Genomic DNA, 8,668 nt, shown 5'->3' on the forward strand with positions numbered 1-8,668 from the left:
AATAAATATTTTCTTTATAACAATGTGTTTGATATTTCTATGGTGGAGATTTTTTCATTAATAACTACTGCATGTACTTGCATTCTGTAATTACCTCTCTGTAGCTTTCATTGTAGTTTCACTGTTGGTCCATCCTCACACACACAAAAGGATTCAGAGAAAACACATCCAACACATCCCCACTAATAGGGAACGTGAGCTGGGATTAGACCGTCGTGAAACAGGTTAGTTTTACCCTATTGATGATGTGTTGTTGCAGCATGACTTCAAATTTTAGTTGCAAACATTGTTGACCAACGTCAAAACAACATGAAACTGATGCACTGTAAACAAATAAAGCAGTTCATTTTCTGATCCTTCCACAACTGAGACATAATAAACCACAAGTGTTGCCAAATCAACCGCTGTTGAAATCTGAAGTATTATAACTATGCATCTCATTAAACTGTGACTGACACATAGGCTATGCATAAAGTGTGATTTCATGCAAGGCTCCATAATGTACCACAGGTCACTGCTTTAGACATAACTGATCATTTGAAATGTTGGTCTGCTCATATTTAATAGATTTGCTGTTAAAATAATTATTTTAGTCATACTATTAAGACGAAACCCCTTGAAAGCACTTTATTTGTACAGAATCACACATACTAACATGACAGCACAGGCAAATTGCTGGTTTACTGTACAACATGTTGTGTGCGTATATCACCAGGTCGTAACCTTCAGAGCATGAGACAATGGATTAGAAACTGTTATCACTACACTGTAAGACATTCAGGCTTAATCCTGACTATGTTTTGTCTATCGTGAACCCTATCTACAGCTACATCTCCTCAAATACTGTGCATACACAGCAGAAGAATGCATTAACCTTCATGGTAAGAGGGGGAAACACCGGTTTTTAAACCTCAGGTGAAATAAACTGAGTGTGTGTGGTGTTATGCTTTGCAGATGAGCTTACTGGCTAACTAAGACTTCGTTAGAGAGACAGTGTGACTGAAGGCAAAGGTCTCTTTACAGTGTATTTGATAAACAGAGTCCATGTCATGTGATGAATGACACAGCAGTTTACATGTATCTGTAATTTTAGAGTATGTTTGGTATAAAGCAAGTCACTGTGTGATATCATCGAATTATAATAAATAAACAGAAAAGGAAGTAAAACATCAACCATAGTACAAAGTCCAGTGCAAGAACTGGGACTGACAATATCAAGTTCTCATAATGTCCCTCACCAGCTTCACATGTGTCAGGTCAGGGAGAAAGCTTGAAATCAGCAAATATAAAGGGAGACTAAAATAATAACCAAGAGACAGAGAAGACACTGAGGCATCATATAAATGAGAAGAGAGGGGAAGCAGAGAGATTGAAACAAAAGGCTGTAATTCGTACTGTTGAGCGGCAGGTGTGTTATACAAAAATATGAAAGGGATGGACAAAATAATAGAAATTAATGCAAGAGAGCATGAAGTTTGAGGTAGTGATATAAGAAAGGGGATTAGAGTTTGAGACATCTGTTCTGACAAGCCCTCTCAAGACACGGGAGGATGGTAACAACAGAAACACTGCCTTCATCTCCACAAACACCCAGCTCAATGACCCACATCAAGCTCACACTGCATGTGCCACTTTTCATTTTGTATTTATCTCACATACAGATACATGCAAAGAGGCATCGCATGAATCAAACTGCCACAGTTGCGCTTGTCCAAAAAGGCACAAAAGGGGATTTTACTATCAATTCAGGCACTAGGCTTCAATATTATTCAATTTAAATTTGTTTGGTGATTACTATTGCAACAACACTTCATCAGTAGGGTAAAACTAACCTGTCTCTAAACCCAGCTCATGTTTAAGCAGGTTAGCATACTGTGCAACTCACTAGGTGACTTGTTGATTTGGCCTTATTTTGAACTATTATTCTTCCCACTAATGAGTGACACTACATACACAGAGACAATATTCACGTCGCTAAGTGTTCTCTCTAATCTTTGAACAAGCGTGTGTAAGGCATGAATTGGCTTGCTTCAGTAATTTGTCTGTGTATGCATGATTAGTGTGTGTGTGTGTGTGTATGTGTGTGAATGTCTGTGTCAAACAGGTTTTGAGAGGAATGCAGAACTAGTTTAATCCAGTCTCGGCTCATCTTCGCCATTGTCACAGAGTCAAAAGCTCGCAGGCCTGTTTGCTTCAGGGTTTCATAGTTCAGTCATGATTACACACATCTCCTCATGTAGCACAGTGCAGCTGTAATCTCTATTAACTGATCTATATCAACACAACATTACAAACATAATTACAAATACACCTGTAAGCCAATTGAAATCAGCACTCAACGAAGGATTTATCACCACATCTTGATTTGACACAAGTTTGAGGTCTAACATTTCATTCACCACCACCAAATAAGATTGCAATGCCAAACCATAGTTTGTTTAAATCTTTTCTGCAAGGGTGTTGAGTCACCTTGTAAACGTCTAGACAAGCAGAACAATAATTAACTTCCCTCTTTCCTCATCACTGTGCACAAACAAACTCAACCCACTATTAAAAAATGACAGACAACATATTGATCTTTCAGTGCACACATTTAAAATCTTGGTGATTATAGTTATGAAGACGACAAAGGATAAATTCATATCAGAATGACTTCTGAATCACAAATGTAAGAAATGTACAGTGAGATTGACGAACACTGATTTGAGCCATGACAGAAAAGAGTTTCAGACTCAGCTATGTAATGACTTGACCTCACCTTTGAGATTAGTCAGTAGGGAAGAGAGAGAGATCGCACTTAGGTGGTACACCCCAGACGTTTTCCCACATTAATGTTAAACATTAGTGCATTCATGCTCAAAGAAATGCAAATTAAAATCAGGACTGCTGCTCTCAAACTTTAGCATCTTAAAATTAACTAAACTGGTTTTCAGTTATGCAGCGCAGCCCAGTTACTTCACACCCCCAGTTGGCTGAACCAGAGCCAACAGGTTGAAACAGAGGAATGCTTCCACTCTGTACAGCAACATAATAGGTGCTTCAGGTTTTTGTCAACAAACCAAGGTTGTAAACAACCACCACTGACCACTGCAAAGAACAGATACAGAATCAGGCAGACAGCAGGGCAAATGATCGGCTTAAGGAGTACAGAAAAGTCACTGTCACAACTTGAAATGAAGTAGAAATACTACATCTACTGATTAATGGAAATTAAGCAACGTAACCATGCAAGTAGTAATCATGTATATACACGTATATATATAGAAAATGGAATTCAGCAACACAAACCACAATGCTGGTACGAAATGGTCCAACAAAACCACATCTTAATGTGGGAAATCTTCCAAACATGAACAGTTGTTCCCTCCTTTAATAAATGTATTAATTCAATAGACTGGAGAGAATGGCAGCTTGTGCTGATAGGGCTGCAGCATTAAGCAGTGCAACAAGAGCTGGAACACTTTAATTGAACAGCAGACAAAAAAAACATTGCTGTGCCCAGTTTAAGAAAATTCAAAGCCTCCCCTAATAATGTAAATGGATGTTTACACTGTGTGTGTGGCATGCATTCCCACCAAGACTCAAACCAAACCACAGCCACCAAAAGCTGACAAAGAGAATTGGCTTGGTAAACCAGTTCGCTGTGGGATGCAGTTCTCGTGTTGGCAATTTGTGCAATTTGGCAACAGGTGAATTTCTTTCGAATTAGTTGTGAACTGGCAGCAATAAGATGGTTGTTTACCATTTAAATAACTCAACAGCAAAATCACACATTCCCCGCTGCAGCTTTGGAGGGATGTGTAACATTAGACAGCCTGCTGGCATCGCTAAATTGACAACACTTTCATCTCTTCCCACCACAAAGATCACCAGAAAGTCTGGGCCTAATTCTGCCATTCATTAATGGTCTGCCATGTTCAATCAATTTCATGCATGTAACCTAAAACATATCCAATTTCTAATGTGCATCCATGCACTGCCAGGATGGAAAATATACCTGCACGTCAGTAAACAAACATCCTTCAGGTAATTTGTGCCTACAGTGTATAGTAGTGGATTTATTCTGTTTCCTTTATGCTCTGCTGTATGGCTGTCCAGACATATTATGAACTATTAAACCACAAACATTGTTTTTATTATTTTCTGGGACTTAAGCTTGTCTTCTTCATGTCATTTGCACGTAAAGTTGAACCACCAAACCATTGCAGCTAAGGGTTTTTTTCAAGAACAATTATTTTCTCGATTATTTGATTACTCATTTAGCCTATTACATGACAAACACTTCACAAGTGTCATTAATTTTGTGTGTGTGTGTCTTATCTGTGTCTTGTCACATTTGACTAAGAAAAACAAGTCCTCACATCTAAGAAGACGAAACCAAGAGAATTTATGGATTTGCTTTAAAAAAAAAAAAAGAATGAATCAATTTTGTCCCAAAGTTGTTCCCTTAAGAACAGACTATAACTGTATTTATCACTTCTGTCCCTCCTCCACTTAAATGATGAAAAAACCTGTTGTGTGGCCATTGTGTCCTAGTGGTTTGTTGTTTCCAGGTGAAGCAGCTTTGTGCATGCTGCCTAATCTAATCAGTCTAATCTGATGTGTATCCATAATAATAACAGCCTGAACACAGTGTGCAATGCACTCAGTCAGCGAAGAGGCAACATGACATAAAGAGCGTAAGGTAAAACTCTGTGCAGGGGGCACCAGGTAATTCTCCACAGGACTGAAAATGGGAATAGTACATGTAAATACGGAAATATGCAAAAATATGTAGTAGCACAGATTAGATGCTTTCTGATTTCTGTGATAGTATAAGAAGGAAATTCAATATCAATTAAACTGAAGATGGACAGATGTGCAGAGAGATTTGCTGGGAGCGATGTGGCAGTGAGGAATTTTCCTCCTGCTGAAAATTCATCCATTATCCAGTTTGCAAAGCAAAGAAGTGGTGGATTTCATCACCCCCTGCTTCTCTTTTGTCTCCTCCCCCTTTATCTTTCTGTTTTTTAATCTCTCTCTGCCTTGTCAAGAGTCTTACTCTCTCCTCCTTTCTTCAACACGACTTGAAAAGATCAAACTCGGGCTGATTGGTAGTGCTGACGACCACACAGTTTCTCCTGGCCTTTTATCTGTATTTAACAGCTATCTTACCCACTCTACCCACCCTCTCTTCCTCTTTCCTCGCTGCAGATTCATATCAAAACCAAACTGTTTTGCAAGGGACTAGCACAGACCTGGGCTTTATGCTATATTTCATATGCATCAAAGCTAAAACTTTTCAGTTGAACAGCAACAAACAGGTCAGCAGATACGATAGAGAAATTACTTTAAAACCTGATATCTGTCTTTCTTCCCCATGAACAAAGCACTAGTTATCCCTTTTTTGACTGTTGCACAAGAGAGAAATCACCTCAGCAAGCTCTGGGTTACGCCGCACTCAGGATAGCATTTTTTCTGATAGCCAAAATGTCCAAAACACTTCAATGCCACTGCCAAAGGAAAGGAAGACTTGTCTGATGGTGGCACCAAATAAAGATAAATAAATAAAGATAACTTCACAGCTTGCCAGGGCAGTGATTGCCCACATCAGGACTCCTATTCATGGTGTCATAAAACAGTGCTGATCTGTGATCAGCTGGTTTCTGTGGCAGTCATATTTGCACTACATCCTGTGCAAAGCTCCTTCATGTGCATAGTCAGACATGAGCCTTGTTAACAAACCTGAGAGAGAGAAACTCTTCTCTGAGAGTTAATTTAAGCCAGAGGTGAGTAACACCCCCTGGACAGGGTCTCAGGGCCCTTGGCTCTTCAGCCTCACAGAGAAGAGCCATGTCAGGAGCTCCTGCTGGGATCTCCGCCTGCAAACCAGCATGCTCAGCTGCATGCTAAGCAGAGTTTGTTTGATGAGTGGAAGTCAGTTGAAACTGGCCCTTTACAGTCAGGCTGTAGCACAATCTAGCCTGCTGCAGCTGTGGTTACAAGTGATGAAACAGCTGCAGAGTAGGTGAGTCGCATGTTAGCGTCAGAAAAAACGTGTGGTTACTGTGATATGGCGAACTTCAGAGTTTGACTGCATGGTGTGTGTGTGTGTGTGTGTGTGTGTGTGCATGTGTGGTAACTGTGACAAAGGATAGTTTCGCTGTCTTAGCTGTTTTAAATGACACAGCCTTAATGCTTTTGGACCAAACTCACATAAATCAGCACTGACAGAACAGCAACTACACTTCCAGCATGAAAACATGACACACAGAGTGGCAGAAAATGAACAAATATATATAAAATATAATAAAAAAGCTACCATAACTATGATAAAATGTTACTCCCTGTGCAAACTGTGTATCCAAGTGCAAAATGTATTTCTAGCCTTGTTTGGTGACTTTTAGATAAAAACACTAAGAGTGAGTTCCTCAACAGCTAGGCTGGATTTCAAATGGGCTTTAATCACTAACTCTTTGCTTTCAATGTTTAAATGTTTAACAGAGGTCGGCAGCTGCTGGGGCTGGTCCAAGTCCGATTGAACTCAGGCACTTCCACCACTTGGCCCACTTTCAAAAGGTGTTAACCGACCACGTACGCCAAGCTTCGTTAAAAGCCAGGCAGAAACCTTATGGTCCAAGTCCATTCCAGACAGCCTTACCTGTTCACACTGGTCCGGCTGGTACCTGCAGTCCAGTAAACCCGAGACGAGACCGAGGAGGAAAGCAGAGATGTTGAACACACGACACACCAGGGGAGGAAAACGGAAACTTCTCTTCTTCCACAGGTCTGTGACTGAAGAGGTGTAAAAAAACAAATGCGACCCAAACTTTAGTCGAGTAGTTAAATAGCTGAGCCCCGAACCAGTAGAGCTCTGTACAAGTTAGTTTCCCGAGAGAGAGGCTCAGCATAAACAAAAACCACAAATCGAAATAAGAACGTCCCGGAAAGCCGCTCTCAAACCTTTCCTTCGTGTCTGAACCCGTCAGCCAGGGGGAATAGAGCAGCTCTGTCCACTGGTTACCTGACTCCAGTCATTACTGGGAGGCCAGCCCTCCACTCACTGCAGCTGCCTCAGGTTTCCTGTTCTACCAACTGCAGCAAACAGCAACAGGTTGAGATGCTTTCTGCCACCTGGGGACTGAAACACAACTAAGTCACTGTCACACCCAGGAATGGGCAAAAATACACCAACATGTAGTTTAAAATAAAATACCAAATACCTTTGAACTACAAAATACAGCTGCTATCAGAATAAACTACATGTACCAGAAAAAACTACAACATGTATTTTAAAATAAAATACCAAATACCTTAGAACTACAGAATAAAGCTGCTACAAATCAAAATAAACCACAAAGTATCAGAATTAACTACATGCACCAGAATAAACGATATGTATCAAAATAAACTACATGTATCAAAATAAACTACATGTATCAAATAAACTACATGTATCAAAATAAACTACAAAATACAGCTTCTACGACATGTGTTTTAAAAATAGTAAAATTTTTGAGGTAACATGAACTCACGTCACAAACCTTTTACTTATCAGCCTATTTCATCTATCCCTCCAGGAGTGGGATGAAGATTTTTTTAATTTATATTTTGAAACCTTCACAATAAAAGATTGCTCATTGCTGCTGTATACTCTGCAAACCTGTCAAGATGCAAAAACTAATTTTGACACTAAAACAATAGAAAGTGGTTGAATATGAATCTACATATGGTTTTGTTACAGCTTGTGTCATGGATGGATTACTAAATAGGTCTATGGGGCATTGACCCAGGGGCCCAAAGGTGTCAGGGGTCCCCAGAGGAGAAATGTAAAGGGGGTGATAACCTCTCCATTGGAAACAACAATATGCAAAAATGGATGCAAAACCACTACAAACTCATACAAAACCAATAAAAACAGACTCTCTGTGACTAAAAAGAGATCCCAATCCCAAATGCTCCAAACAACAAATAACATGGTTGCCCCTGCAAATGTAGTAGATACAGTGCAAAATACATTTATCTATTCAGCAGATCTTTCCTATACCTGAAATAAATGAATCTTCTACTACAGTAGCTCTTGAATCATCTGTAAGACCTCATTATGTTTAGACTGCTTCTCTCCCATAGATCTCTCTGAATTTACATCAGTAGTTGCTTCATCGAAATCATCATCTCTTAGACCCCATCCCGACTAGACTGCTTAAAGACACTCTGCCATTAATGAACTCATCTTTATTAGACTTAGTAAATTTATCTCTAGTATCAGGCTACGTACCACAGACCTTTAAGACTGCAGTAATCAAACCTTTACTCAAAAAGCCCAGTCTTGATCCAGGAGTCTTGGCTAATTATAGACCAATATCCAACCTGCCATTTATTTCTAAAATCCTAGAAAAAGCTGTTGCTAAGCAGCTATCAGACCACTTACACAGGAATGAACTATTTGAAGATTTTCAATCAGGATTTAGAGCACATCATAGTAAAGAAACAGCACTGTTAAAAGTTACCAACAATCTTTTCTTAGCCTCAGATAATGGACTTGTCTCTATACTTGTCCTCCTAGACCTTACTACTTCATTCGACACTATTGACCAAAATATCTTATTACAGAGACTGGAGCATGTGACTGGAACAAGATCAGAGGAACAACGTTAAAATGGTTCCAATCCTATTTATCGGACAGATT

General features: G+C 39.5%; 1 protein-coding gene across 3 annotated transcripts in view; it reads right to left on the reverse strand.

Moving 5' to 3' along the window:
• palm3 (paralemmin 3) overlaps positions 1-7,077 on the reverse strand; it is a 30,524-nt gene extending 23,447 nt beyond the window's left edge. For all 3 annotated transcript variants that reach the window (XM_026303346.2, XM_026303348.2, XM_026303347.2), the window contains exons 1-2: positions 6,943-7,077; positions 6,641-6,774 (exon numbers count right to left, since the gene is read on the reverse strand). The gene's annotated coding sequence lies outside the window, so the exon portion shown is untranslated. The remainder of the gene's footprint in view (positions 1-6,640; positions 6,775-6,942) is intronic.
• Between the last annotated feature and the right edge of the window lie 1,591 nt (positions 7,078-8,668).

Source organism: Mastacembelus armatus, chromosome 1 (assembly GCF_900324485.2).
Source record: "Mastacembelus armatus chromosome 1, fMasArm1.2, whole genome shotgun sequence".
NCBI classification, from domain to species: domain Eukaryota; kingdom Metazoa; phylum Chordata; class Actinopteri; order Synbranchiformes; family Mastacembelidae; genus Mastacembelus; species Mastacembelus armatus.